We start from the raw sequence: 15,847 nt of genomic DNA, 5'->3' as shown, positions 1-15,847 counted from the left end.
ATTGCAAAGTATGCAATTTTTCATATAATTTTAAAGAATATAATTATTCACGGCAAAATACAAAAATTTGAGTGAAATCGTTCGAATTAGTTTATGGGAAATCAAATTTCAAAAAAGTTGTATTTGAAAAATTCGATTTCTCAGGAGCTATTTGATTGATTTCACTCAAATTTTGAATTTTACGACGTGAAATTACTTTATTTAAAGTGATGTAAAAAATTTCGTACTTTACTATTTAAAATTTTTTCGACTAATAAGAATAATGAAAAATTATAAATATTTATTTAAAGTTAATTTTGCATGGAATTATCTCTTAACAATTGCGTGGAAAAAGCTTTTATGTCTCTTAAAAATGTTTCGAGATATGGTGAAGTACGCAAAAAGTAAAGTTAACATTATGGGGTCCAATTTTTGAACCACTCTCCTGCCCAAACTATTGGGACCATACATCTTGGATTGCGACTACCTCTATATTTTGAGGATCAGAAATCCGAATCCGTCAAAAAGAAAAAGAAGGTATGCTTATTCAGAAAAAGTGCATTTTTGTGTTTGATTTCGTAACTTAAGATATTGACTGCACTAATTAATTAGCGTATTTGAGGCCACCCCCTTAAAACCATTAAGATTGAGTCCTAGAACGTGAAGATCTGATCATTAGATCTATTCGGATTTGGTGTTGAAAAACTACAAGAATTGAGTGAATGGAAAACTACCGTACCTTTTGGTGTTCCCAATGAGCCATAACGCATGGTAAACTTCAACATTTTCGCTTTTACTCAGTGTGTATTAAAATTAATTTAATTTAAAAAGAAAAGTAATTCTGGATGGGCACTCTTCTTGGTCTGAGGTCTCTACTAAACATAAGCTAATTAATTTAGGCAGACAAATATTTAATTCACGAAATCATATGCAAATATGTATTTTTTTCTGAATCTGTTGAAACAATAAACGTGTTTATACCTTTTCTTTTAGAAAAAATTTTGATTTCTTACACCTACTATTATAAAAAAACTTTCTATTTAGACGAAGCTGTAATCTGGGAAGTTAAGTTCAAATAGTTTTTCAAAACAAGACAAACTGTCTGAAACTAAAACCGCGAATCAAAAAATCTTTTCTTTCTATTTCTAAAAAACTATGTTCCTATACACAAAAAAAATCAAATTTTTTTTTAAAGATTTCTGTTCAATAATGCTCAAAAAATTTATATTGGAATATTCAAAAATAGCATATCGAGTACACCCTCTTAAATTATGTAAATTTTAACGTTCAAAATCTAAAATGTGAACGAAATCAGTTAAAGAGACTCTGAAAATTAAAAATAAATAAAAAATTTTTTGAAATTATCAAACGATTTTGTTGTTATTTAAATTTGCATAGTTAACACTAGACTGCTCAAGGAAGTAATTTTTACTGTCTTTTAATTTCAATTAGAAAAACAATGATGACACGATTTCTTTGAATTTTGTGACTTTTATAATTGTTTTTAGAGTTGATATTTACTAATAACTTGTTATATAACTGAAAATAATATCAAAAATATTAAAAATTAATTTTGAACAATTTTTTTTATACATTAGTTATTCTTTCACAATGCAGTCATTTTGACTACTTTTGGGCAATATTTTAGTCTTTCTAGTGTTAAAGAGGATGTAGCAGTTTCAAATAACCTATTTGGAATTAGACATAGCATTTTTCCATATTATTTCCTTGCCTTAAAATTTATTAGAACTCAAAATTTCAGCATGACTGGCTAGTGATATGGTCGGTAGTTTTCTTTTTAGTTCGCAAAAATTCAAATATTAAATCAAAAGTAATTCAGGTTGTTAAGTTTTTTTAATTTTACACACTAAAATGGTTTTGAAGCAAAATGCATGAAATTACAAGCATTGCCATATTCACTGAATGTATTTAATAAATATTTCCTCGCACAGAATTGTTTTATTTTTTTAATTTATGAGAATAAGGAAAGTCCCCAATGAAGAACTTTAGGGTGCTCAGAATACTTTTGTAATATTTTTCTTCACATTGTAAGCTAGGTAAATAGCAGCGTGGACTATTTTATAGCTATGACTTACAGTGAATCAGCAATGGTGTGATCGGTAAAGTCAGATTTTTCAATTTGGAAGTTCTTCTGGAAGTGGTTCTTTTCCAATGAAGAGTACAAAAACCTTTCAGAATGCATTTGCACAATCAGCTCTAACGGTCGATTAAGTTTTTTTTAAAGCTGCGTCCCCGTTACTTTATACTCATCAGTGTCATTTTCATTAAAATTTATACTCGGGGATGATTTCGGAAAATGTAGTCGACTACGCTCAGAAAAACTATCTGGGAGGAATATGATATATCTGGGAGGATATCTGGGAGGAATATGATATTTATTGAAACTATTCTCTGTTTGTACTGGCTCATGACTCAGAGCACGAGGTCGAAAATGTGAACTTTCTGGTTCGGGCATAAAGGATATGAACCCTGGTCCGTCTGTGCTGCAATGTAAGGAAAAGCTGGTGAAAGCTTGGTTTTTCATCGTTTCATCTTCTTCCTCTTCTGTTAATGAATCACCTTAAACGTGTAAGAAATAGCACTATTATAATAAAAGTAAGCGGACACACATTCATTTATTAGTATAAAATGAAAAGCCTAATTAAACCTCATCTAAAAAAGCAAAGTAATGACAATAATTCATGCAATTATTCATATATTATAAAGTAGCAGGTATAGTCAATGTAGGCTAGTATGAAAGCAGAATCTAAAAATCTATTGTCATTCTGCAACTGTTGATTTAAAGGCCAAAATATAAAAAAAAATGCATTAGTCCGTATTTTTGTTCTTCTTATTTGTTCATGCTTAAAAATATAGTCCTAAATATTATAACAAATGACCTAATGTACACTCTCCTACAATAAAAGAAGTGACTCTTTCAGTTTTGAAAATTTTTTTTTAAATTTCTCAAGAAAAACTTAAAGGATTATTTTGTAACTTTAGAGATCATGTCATCACTTAGTCATAAAATTGAAAGGTTTGGAAGATCTACAATAAATTACGAAAGAAAACAAGTATTTTTGGACAACCTATGCCAGAAAATCAAGCAAAAAGCTCGTAACTTATGTCGAATACTTAAGTTGTTATTTTTAATGACTGCATAAAGTTTCGTGAACCTAAAGTAAATATTTATGGACGTTTTTATAAAATAATATTTTTTTTGCCTTAAGTATTTTGCTATAACTTCATAAGTATTCCATACAATTAAAATTTTTTTTGGATAAATTCAAAATTAATTACAAAAATGTCGATTTGAAATTTTTAAAGAATTCGTTGAAAATTGCGCAAGATATGAGTATTTAAGCTAGTTTTCTACTTTTATACTTTTAGCTAGTTTTCTACATTATACGATTTTATTCACTAAAGTATTTTTTTCATAATTTTGTAGGGAATCGCATTTGGCAACTAATAATGGTAACTTTATTTAAGAATTTCAAAAATTTCAAGCAATTTTCTTAGTAATTTTTGTACTTTTTAAAAGAAAGCTCAAAGTGATAAGGGGTTATCCACAAATTTCATCTTGCACTATTAAACAAGATTTATCAAAAATGAGACTGGAATTGTGGGGGATCACCCCCCCCCCCATAAAGTCTGTTTTTTTTTGCATGTTTTCTTTCTCTGTACCATCAAAGTTTAGTTTCCGGCTGATTATTGTGCGGTATTATCATTTGTTATTAAATTTTGTATTATACAAAGTAAAATGTGCGAAAAACCTCTGCTCGTTTTGAGCTTTCTTTTGAAAAGTACAAAAAATATAAAAAATTGCTTTAAACTTTTTAAATTTTTAAGATATTCAAATCAATTTTTTTATTAGTTGCCAAAAACGATTCACTACAAAATTATGAAAAAGCTTTTTAAAACTTTTCAGTGTATACACAGTATAAAAGAACTAGCTTAAATACTCATAACTTGAGCAGTTTTAAATTAATAGTTTTACAATTTTATATCGACAGTCAAATTTTGTTTAATTCCATTGAATATCTATAAAGTTATAATGAAATTCATTTTTTATAAAAATGTCCATATCTCCATAAATGTTTACTCTAGGGTTACGAAACTTTATGCAGTTATTAAAAATAACAATTAAAGTAATCGATACAAGTTGCAAGCTTATTGCTTGATTTCCTGCATGGGGTGTTTAAAAATAATTGTTTTTTTCCCCGTAATTTATTGTAGATCTTTCAAACCTCTGAAAGCTTTAAATTTTACTGCTACGTATGAAAAATCGCATGAATTAAACATTTCTAAAGTTACTAGAAAATCCTATAACTATTTCTAGAGAAATTTTAAAAAAGTGTCAAAAACTGAAAATGTCTCTTCCATTATGGTAAGGCAGTGTGTGTTCTAAAAACAAAACTTAAAACTGTGCTTCATGTTATCCCCCAATGAATACGACTAATACAAAACACTTACTAGGCTAATGTAAAATTGTTGTTTTTGATAATATTTCATTTCTGCCTAACTTAAAGGTCAATTTGTTTCAGCTTAACAATGTCCTCATCAGAAAAGAGCTTTCATTCAGAAATTTGAAAACAGGTACATTTAAATTTTCATACTTATGACTGCTCACTCCCTTGATATTTCAGCTAATTTGTTGCCAATACGAATAAGAAGTAATGCCTTTTTTACTACCGTGTAAGAGAAATATGTATATAGATAATAAATATGTAAAATAATTGGTATTTTACCAATTACGTTTTTTACCATTATAAACCGATGATGTTTTTCTGTGTGAAATGTGCCATCGACGAAGCCATGTTAAATACATTAAGGAATAAAATATTCCAAAACCTGCACTTCCGTAAGCAAAGAATCTGAATGTTTCACGAAAACCATATGCTTGCACTAAAAATCCTCCAAGAAGTGATCCAAATGATCGACCTTTATAGTAAATAAAAACATCCAATTATATTTTCTTTAGATTCAAATAAATCAAATAATGACAAAAAAAATTACAAAAATTAAAAATAATAAAAGTATGAGCAATAAATAACAATTAACTCAGTAGATTAAACTGATATCTATACTATATTGAGTTAAATAAATTAATTTAGGAGATAAAACAACATTATACTGCACTGGGTGAAAACCCTAACATCATTTCCGTTAATTCTTCCGACTATGACCACCGTTTTCCTTCATCACCCACTTTTTTTCTAAGATTTCCTCCCTCCTATATTTTTTTTACTTTTCGATAATTTTATGCCCACGGATTTGATAAACGATAATTAACGTAGTAGTTAAATTTTTTTTTTGCTGGGAAAGAGGAGGAAAACGCATTAAAATATTAACAACTGTATTAAATAAATAATCCCAAGAAACTTAAACAGTAAGATATAACTTAAGTACTTGCTTCAAAAACATACGAATTGGAAGCAGCAGTAGACATGTTTCAAGCGCTCAAAGACAGGCGCCCATTCTCAAGTTCACCCCGTTTTTAGCCAAAATTATGTCTAAATATTATTTTTATTTGGGTGTGTTTGGGGAAGAAATGTCCAAGAACTTTTCACCTTTCTAGACCACAGAAGATATTTAAAGATTAAAATCAGACTTTTCCTTCCATCCAAATCAAATTCATGGCCACATAATTATCAAAAAGTTATAAAAATAGGGGAGCTCAAGGAAGAGACTGTTCGCCTCCCAATGAAGTGCCCCAGGCTCGAATACCAGCGAAAGAATTTAAGGACTTCGAATGAGTTCGGTTTGCACCGCTCACAGTACCGATGAGAAATATCTTCGATACTTGATAAATTATGGATTAGAACCCCCTTGCTGTCGTGATACTCGTGAAAAGTTTTTGTGATTTTCTCTCCGAGTAATGCAAATGCGGGTTAGTTAAATCAAAAATTCCTCCACGAAGGCTAGTGTTACCCAATGCTTGATCCAGGAGTTTCCTTGTCTTCTGGGTTGGGTTGAGAACTGCAACGCTATGGAAGTCAACAATGATAGTGATAAACTCAAAATTGGATTGAATGTTCAGCGCTGGTTAAAAGAATAGGAGAAATGAGCTTCTGAAAAATGGTGAGTGATGGAAAGAGGGTCATATTCGTATGCAGGAGGTCATTTTACAGAAAAATCAGTATTGCCCAGAAAAAAATTTGCAGTGCTGTGTATGTAAATTAATATTCTTGCAGTAATCGTTGCAATAGATTCGTATGCACGAGGGTAATTTTATAAAAAAAATGACCAATGTTTGGAAAACAAATTGCAGTGCTGTTTTTGTGCCTTAATATTCTCACATTAATCGTTCCACTGATTGTATTGGAAGTACAGGCGATATCTCTGTGTAAAGGGTAATTAGAATTGAGTTCAAGCTAATTAGTTTTTCTTCTGTCAGTTTGCATTAAGATCTTAGATTCTTGATTTCAGTTAGGAATATACAATGTATATCATGATGAGTACCAATTTCTTTTTAATCCTAATTAAATGCTAATACTAAAATATGCTTCTTTTCATTTCATTTTTTAAACTTTTCTGCATATCTAAGAGAGTACTTTTAAGTACCTTTAGTAATAAAAGATAAATTAGTATTCAAAATATTTATAGAAGTTTAAATTTTGAGTTACTTATCTTTGCAAAAAGATCCTCACTGAAAAATTTTATCTTCATTTCTAACTCTACTTTTACTAAAGAGGCAGAAATGAGCGATTTTTGTGAGTTTTTTGTTCGTTTTTTTTGTTCGTAAATTTAATTTTCAATAGGAAACCAGTTTAATGTATGGCATATGAGAGGTACTTTAAAGATCTGTAAAAATGATATTAATAAAAATTTTTGGTTAGCATTTTTACTGTCTAAAAATCTCCTTGCATTGTGTTTTTGAATTCAGCGAAAGGTTCTTATCTTTGGTAAATGAAAATATGTTGGAGGTAAAAATATGTTACCCCACCCCATTTATACGGTAAAATAAAACTATATTTTTGTTTAATAGTTTCATGTTTTCGATTGAGTGTTGAGAGCCAAATACAAAAGTATAAAAAGAAAGTAGAACGATTCCTTATTAATCGATTTTTTCTAAAAATAAAATATTTAGGAAAATTTAAATGTAAACAACAAGTCAAAAACTTTGAATCGTTATGGGTTTATGCATGAGTGATTTTTTAATGGGTGATTTAGAAAAACATGCTTGAATTCTCCAAGTAAGTAAGTAAAATAAATCCCCTTTTTTTCGGGGAATGATGAAGAATTAACGCTTCAAAGCACGTTGGTGTGAATCAAATCTTTGCGGGGGAAAAAAATGAGACCGAAGTAAAAGTATTAAAACTCTTGAACCTCTCTAAAAGGGATAGTGCAGATGCAAGGATAAATAAAAAATTGTCTATTTTTTTCCAAATTGGAAAGTCTATAAATCAACTTTCTCTAGAGAAGGGAACATCTGTGACCTTACTTAATGTCATACCTAGATCTTCGTTCTTTGAATTTTTTTTAGATGAGTTAAAGAAACTGCTCCCGAAAGGCGTTACCCATGGTCACAGGGGTCCTAAAGTTAAAAACTTTTACTGTAAAAAAATAATTATTATTTTCAAAACGTGTTTTTATATTTATATTCAATCTAAGCAATCTATTCCTTTTCTAATATTTCGGTTATTTTTATAAAATTATTAAAGTAAAATGTCAGTGAAAAAAATATTGTTACTTATAATTTTTTTTTTCTTCTAATAATAATGTTTCGAATAAATTATTTAAACAATTGCCATTTATAAAAGATTTGCATTAATATTTCATATAAAACTTTTCAATACAAAGAGAACAATTAAATTCAACAATAAAAAACGTGCTTATTTGATGAGCATTACCAGCATTTATGACAGTTCATTCAATGTTCAGAATTCATTTTCATTTCAACGAAAACCATAATTCAGCTTATTTATTTTTTCATTTACTGCTTATGCATACTCTAAGCACAAATTCTTACCTCTCCCGACCTGTGAATTCAACTGTCTAACATGAAATCTAATTTTAAGGCCACTATTGATAAGACAATGAAACACTAACAATAATATTTTCAAAGTGATTAGTAGTGTTTCTTTGGTTAGGTTTACTATTGCTAATGAACTTTATTTATTAATTCAGGGTTCCACCAAAAGAAAGTTGATTATTTAGGGTTCCGAAGCTGGAAAAAATTGGAAGTCACTGGTTTAGAGAATTTACGATTCTAGGCATTTAATATGTATTTTTATATGTATGTAACATTTTAGAATGCGTTATGCTAAAACAAATTAAATTACTGCGAACATTCTATCTTTCAAGGAAAAGAAAATAATGAACAAATGTGTTTTACATTTTGCCACACCTGTATTAAATATTTGGAATTTTTCTTCCGAATGGATAGAAAAATGTATTCCCCTTAAATGAATAATTGTAAAACCGAAAAAAAATATCTATGAGTAGGTGGATCAAATATATATACATAAAATTTTTTTAATAGCAGTAGATTTTCATTCTCGTTGTCATGGCAACAATAGAGCTTTATCTACAGCCTTAATCATTTTTTGTCAGTGTTTAGCTCTGTGCAAGTGTTTTCTTTTTCTTCTTCTTCTTAGTAGCTTGAATAATGAGTGAGTGTAATGCTTCTAATGTAGTTGCACAACGCATAATAAAGAAATTTTTGCAAGGGAAAATGTTAAACCAATTAGAATTTTGCATAGATTACAGGCACAGTATTGGCTGAACAGATTACAGCACAGTATTGGCACAGATTACACACTCAAGTGTTGGTTAAGGTGCAATTTATTTAAACAAGGCAGTGAAGATGTTGAAAACATGTCTCATGCTCGTCGACTAAGAACGAGTCTTACGACAGAGAAAATTGGCCAGATTCGTGTAACTCGCAAGTGTTTTTTGGGACTCACAAGGAGTTGTGTACGCTGATTTCCTTGATGAACGAAAAACAATTAGTGTAAATTATTATTGTGAGCTTTCAAAGAAAGTCAAATTAGTCTATCGGTCAAGGAAACGTGGAATGTCAATCCTCAAAGTGCTCTTGAAACAGGACAATGAGACACCTCATAAAGTTGAAGTTATACAACAAAAGTTACAGGTATCACACTGGGAAACAGTTGAACATCCTCCATATATCCCTGACAAGGCTCTTTCGGACTACCATTTATTTGGACCCCTTAGAGAAACCTTGGGGGAGGGAGATTTTCATCCAATGAAGAGGTAAAAGCTTTTGCGCACAATTTGTTCACTTCACGGCCTAGTTCTTTGTACGCCACCAGAATTAAACAAAACTTTCAAAACGTTCGAAAAGGTCTATAGAAGTTCACGGAAATTAGGTAGAAAAATAAATATTTTTTGGAAGTAATATTTAAACATTTAGTTATTAAAGAAGTTTCATTTATATTTGATTCACTCTCGTACTTTAAAAATAGATGGTTTAACATGTATTAACTGTATATGCTATTTATGTTTTATTAATGCACTTTAATGACATTATTTTTTATACTTACCTGATATTACGTGTAGTCCATTCCACAAAGTCATTATCGTAGTCAACATGCTAATTGATGCTAGTTCTGTACAATACAGTGTGACACCAACCGTTAGTAATGTTACTGTGAAGTTTTCCATCATTTCAAAAATGAGACAGACATACGCATTTTGAGCTACAGAATAGCCTAAAAATCTCACTGTATATGCAGCAAAAGCTGTTATGATTACATTTATGTAGCCCATTTTCTTTGTGGTCCATGTTGCAACAAGTGCCATGAACAATCCAGTCCCACTTCCAACCGTTACAGTAAGTCCCATAATTAAATTATTTGAGTCCAGCTCACTCTCAAGGAACCAAAATAGAAAATTTTCTAAGAATCCCCAGCATATACCTAATGCAGCAATTTGAATGAGTAGAAAAATCACTTCTGGATTTTGAAGAAGCAAAGCCAAATTTCTAAGAGGATTCTCGGATGGAAGTTTCATGCTAAGATCTAATTTTAATGAAACTAAAGCTGCTGTTAGGTTTATAGCTCCATACATAAAAAAACACGGTTTGAATGTACCTAACTCATCTACAAGGAGTCCGCTAATGGGCGCTAATATACACATTGTGATTGTCGACCAAAATCGCTGATATCCTACATCAGCTTTTAGATTTTGAATGATTGCCATTGAAGCCGCGTCAAACAAACCGTTTATCAGTCCAATTCCCAATGTAACTGTCCCAAGTAAGCCCAAAAAGTTACCCCAAAATCATTAGCATCAGAAGTTGTACATTCTTCAAGGAACTCGTGACTGTTAACTGAGCAACTAACATCACATTTTTTTGAAAAACATTCACAAGATATGCTATCAAACGTTTTTCCATCATGAATAATATAAGATTCTAGTGTAGTTTTATTTTCTATTATGTTTTTAATTTTCAAATAAGTTTTGAATTTTGTTGAACAGAAAAACAACCATCTTTAGTGTGGTTATCACAGGTATCAATGCAACTTCTTTTATCTCTGGAAAAAATAAGAGGAATAGTGCTCGTATTATTTTGACAGTTAGATTCACATTGAAATGAAACAGTTGTACTGATAAATGTCTTTGTTTGTAAAGAGATTCTGGGACATAAAGTTTCGTCATTCAGTGTTAGGTATGTATTTTCTATAGAACCACAATCCAGATGAAAATGAGATACAGTTTTTTGACTTGGAACACTTGGTACAAGAAGAAGTAGATTTGCAGTAACAGCAGAAAATGTTAGAAAAAAACTGAAAATCAATTAGAAGTTCCCTATTTTATCAGCAATCATACCAATCATTGGTGCCACAATTAACGCTATTACTGGTTGAACTGCAAATATTATTGCAGTTTGCTTTATGCTTACACCAAGAGATTTCAAATGCACTGTGAAGTATGGGTAAAGAGTTGCTTGACCTAAAATGAATAAAAGATTTATATATATATATATATATATATATATATATATATATATATATATATATATATATATATATATATATATATATATATATATATATATATATATATATATATATATATATATATATATATATATATATATATATATATATATATATATATATATATATATATATATATATATATATATATATATATATATATATATATATATAGACCTTATTATAGATTATATAATATGGATTCTAGTTCTAAGTGAAAGATTTGTTATAGATGTGTATGTAATAGAACTTTATTCGGCAATAAATTATGTGTTTGAACAAACACTAATATTTTTTTAATGGAACTTCAAATCGAATCACCAATTAATAAAGATTTATTGCCGGTGACATTTATATTATAATAATTATGTTAAGAATAATAATCAATGCATAGTATTCATCAGATAATAAGGATAAATGTCTTTGTATTTTAGTGTATTTTCTTGTTCACTTCAGAAAAGTAAGGGTTGTTTTCCTTATTATTGCCAATTTTTAGTTCGCAGCTGTTATTATTGTCACCAAAGGTGGTATAGTTTCAGAAAAGTTGTTTATGTTGTCAGCAAAGATAGCAATAATAACTTATTTGCAATTAACTACTTAACTTGTAATACATTATGTGGGGTGTTCCGTTACGACTACTCTTAATGTGTATTTCTAGAATCTTTATCAGAAATCACAAATTAATATTTATCTGAGAAAAAAAATCAAAAAGGCTATCGAATCACTGCAAAAAAGTTTATGTTGTACACATCAAAATAGGCTTGATTAAATCTAACACAATTTTGCCGATATACCACAATTTATAGATAATATTTTTCATAATAAATAACAGAAATATTACATTTGTTTACACTAACCCCGTTTCCACATTGTCCTCTCTTTTCCCTATATCCTTGATCGACTCCAAAAATTTTCAATTTCTGTGCTTATCTATCTATTCATCTATCATTTCCAATTTTAGTGACTTATATTTGGTTAAATCGCAGTCTTTATTTAGATATCCAAAATTTTGATCTACAGCCAAAAACAATACCAAGAAGATGCAGCTTTTAGTAGCTATGTCTAAAGTTTTGCAGAACTTATTTTGACAGAGCCTGGTATATTCTCAAGACAATCGGTTCAACATTGAACTATTGTATTGCCACCTTGAACCATATTATTTGCCAAACTTGTAGCAACCTTAATTAGGTGTTGAAAGGAACAATGCTTCCATTCAGATTGAATTTACACTAAGAAAGTATAAGATAAGAAAACATAAATTCTCACGATAATAAGGTTCAACTTGGTTCCATATTAATGTTACGGTAACTTTGAACGATATTATGGTTCAATACTTTCCAAATTTGCTAACAGTGTAAAGTATAATTGAAACTGTTGCAATTGATCCAGTTGTCACCGAGAAATAAGGCGGTTGAGATTGCCAAGCTCTTTTAGTGACGTCATCCCCAGTAGTTTTGACTTGCCTCTAATTTTAGATATTTGTCATTGAACAACAGATCAGCTTCGTTTGATCGTCGGTTATGCGATTCTTTCTCATTTTATGGTTTTTAATATTATATTGATCTATGCAAGGGCTGTACCGAGATTTAAAGGTTATAAAAATGTTAAGTTTGCAAAGTTATTATATATATTTATATATTAGCACATATTTATGAATTTTTTATACATTAGCACATATTTATTTATCAGCACATATTATGAATTATTTATATATTAGCACATATTTATTTTGAGTTTATTGTTAAAAAAAGTAAAATATTGAAAATATTTTATTTCTTTAATAAACTCAAAATAAAAGATGCTTAATTTAGATTTTTTAAAATAATAAATACTATTTCACAGTTTTACATTATTAAGGGTGTATTATCTCGGTATTTATACTTTGCTAAATCATTTTGCGTTTTTGTTATATTATATGCGTCGTTTATTTGCAAATAATGTTGTATTTGTGTTTATATTATTCCGACTTTGAAATTTAATGATTATCGTAGGGTTTTAAAACAACTCTGTAGAACCTATTTTAAAATAGTTATTCTATGAATATGCCAATAAAATTATAACTTTTTTATTATTTTATTTTCTTGCATTATATGACATGTTTTTTTCAAAGTTATCCTTATTTATTTTCTAATAAATGAATAAATCCAGTATTTCATCATATATCAAAAAATTACAAATGATACATTTGAATGAGGTTCACTCATTTGATATTAAAATTAGCTATGATGAATCATGATTTAAAACTGAAATAAAAACTTCTCTTATGAAATTACTTTCTATTATAAAATGCAAAAAATAATGCTTTATAAAAACATAAAATAGTCTTATATATTCATTTTATTATGTTATAACGTGATAAATAACATTGATTTATTCTAATAAAATATTAAAATTTTCCACTTAAAAATATTTAAATCCTAGTAAATTAGCTGAAGCAAAAATATTTGACTTCGCTAAAAAATATTTGAACTATTTATTATTGTTTTCTCTCAATACAAATTTGATTATCACGCACCCTAGCACTTCCGAGGAGATTGTCAAAAACTTACTGGACTTGACTCTTGGTATTTGCAAGGAGAGCAAAAATTCTGGTAAAATTACCATACTGTATAGTGATGACATTTCTGATAAAAGAAACCATAAATTCTTTTTTAATAAAACTAATATATACGGTTTTTAAACCATTTATTTAGAAATTTTTCAGTTCAGATGGTGGTGTTTTACCGGAAATTCTGGTTTTAGAAATTTTAGTTCTTGTGAACACACATTTAGTAAAAAAGTTTTTTTGCCATGTTGTAAGGTATCGTGATAAAATTGTCAAATTTTACCACATTTACAAATTTTATCACATATCATAAAACCATATTTTATTGTTAATTTTACAAAAATCATTACCAAAGCGCTTCGGTAAAAATTACTGAGTTTCATGGTATTTCTATACAGGCAGAAATACAGTAAATTTTATCATATTCTGGTACTTTTGACCAAAATATTTTCTCTGAACATTATGAATCATACAAATTTATTAAAAGCAATTTCTTTCAATAAGCATGGCTATGGTAAATAAATAAGGAAAAAACTATTTTTAAGGTGGCATTGATGAAATATTATTATAATTAAGGAACTAAAGGAAGAATATATAAATGTTAAAACCAATTACATATAGGCATTCAAATTTTATTGAAATGTGTAACAATATTAAATATTTCAACAAAAGATATGGTATTATTACTTCTTCATAATCTTAATGTACTTCAAAGGTATTTTTTCCCTTCAAATATATTTAATTGTGAATCGAAATAAATAATTCAATCAATGAAGTAAATAATTGCACTATTAAAAATTGGGGTCAAAATATATTCAAATGTTCGAAAGTTCTTAGAATTCGATATGTTGCACAAAGTTAAATATAAGTTCTACGATTTGATTCAGGACAAAATATGTTTACCTCCATAAATAAGAAACATCAAAATTTTTACAGGTATTGCTTCTTCTCTTCTAAGGTTATTTTTAAATTTCTCCATTTTGATTTAAAGGGAAAGGAATGTTATTTGCATTTATGTTTGATGTATTTACTATTTGGATACATAATTCTAAGATTAGATACACGATTTTTTTACGTTGATAACAATTATAACCGCTAAGATTCCGGAACAAATTAATAATTTTAGTATCAGCAATATCAGTCCATTGAAAAACTCGAAGGATTCGAATTGTTTTATGCCTTTATGATAAGCATAGACAAGAACTGATTATGCCATTCACTCTTTTAAAATATGTTGATTTATAATTTTGCCATAAATAAGTAAATAAATTTTTGTTTCTAAATTTAGTAAGAAATAAGCTCTTATTATTCTTTCAGGTGGGCTCGACAAAAAGAAATCTATGCCTAGTGAAGGGCTATTTTCTGTGACTGGGGGAAGGAATCGTGAAAGGGTTGATCACAAAAATAAAGCTCCGATCACTACCTCTATGACCACCGTAGTTAGGGATAGGACCATCATAAAAGGTTTCCCGACATTTTTCATAACTCGAAAAGCATGGGAAAACTTCGGTCGTTTCATTAGATTCTGCGTAAATGCCTTACATTGCGTGTAGTAAACAAAGATAATATTTTTTAAAAATGAACTATTTTTTACTTGTATGGTTATTTTTAAAACAAAAAACCAGTTTCCCAGATATCATTGTTTCATTGCAATGTAAAAACTGTGCTGCATTACCTATCCGCATTTTTGTTGAAAAAAGCTAACAGTTGTAAAAATAATTATTTTTTAAAAAATTTATTACCGAATCGAGCTTTCTTTTACACTTCAAAGGCACTAATATTTGATAAAGTTAGCACCTATCTACAGTTCGCTGGTGCAATGTAATAAATTTTGGTGTTTAGTTATCACATTTTTGGTGTTTAGATAAATTAAATAAATTTTTAAGTGCAGAACTGCAGTTATCGTGCAAAAAAATAACAAAATAACAATTGTTTGAAATAATTAGTGCAATTGTATTTATAAAATTGTGCTTGTTTTTTTAAAGGAAATTTTTTTGCAATGAGGCCATGAATTGATTCAAACGCGCATAATAAGCAAAAAATGAAAAAAAAAATTATAAAATAAACAAAACTGTAACATTGCAAAAAAGATAAAAAAAAATGTGACAACTTGCATTGTAAAAAAATTTACTTTACATAACACAAAAAACTGTGGCAGCTATGCACCAAAATTTTTTGCATTGTGAAAAAAGTCGTGTTTTCCGTACTTATTTGCGTTTTCGAATCTTAAATTTCTATTACGAATATGTAAATTAATATATATAATTTTTAATTTGCGCTTTATACTAAATTAATAACTTCTATGCATCTCAGAATAAATACAATTAATTACTTTAAAAAATAAAATAAAGGGAAA

General features: G+C 28.7%; 1 pseudogene across 1 annotated transcript; it reads right to left on the bottom strand.

The window, feature by feature from the left end:
- Positions 1–1,538: 1,538 nt before the first annotated feature.
- Positions 1,539–13,550, bottom strand: LOC122271841 (uncharacterized; annotated as a pseudogene). The gene is made up of 3 exons (XR_015430194.1): positions 13,496–13,550; positions 9,489–10,899; positions 1,539–2,559 (listed from the first exon to the last, which is right to left on the bottom strand). The product of XR_015430194.1 is annotated as an uncharacterized LOC122271841 (transcript).
- Positions 13,551–15,847: the final 2,297 nt, after the last annotated feature.

Source organism: Parasteatoda tepidariorum, chromosome 11 (assembly GCF_982258835.1).
Source record: "Parasteatoda tepidariorum strain Cologne lab strain chromosome 11, Ptep-v5.0, whole genome shotgun sequence".
Taxonomy (NCBI): Eukaryota; Metazoa; Arthropoda; class Arachnida; order Araneae; family Theridiidae; genus Parasteatoda; species Parasteatoda tepidariorum.
Note: the sequence above shows the minus strand (reverse complement) of the source record. Positions and strands in the feature narration are given on the sequence as shown.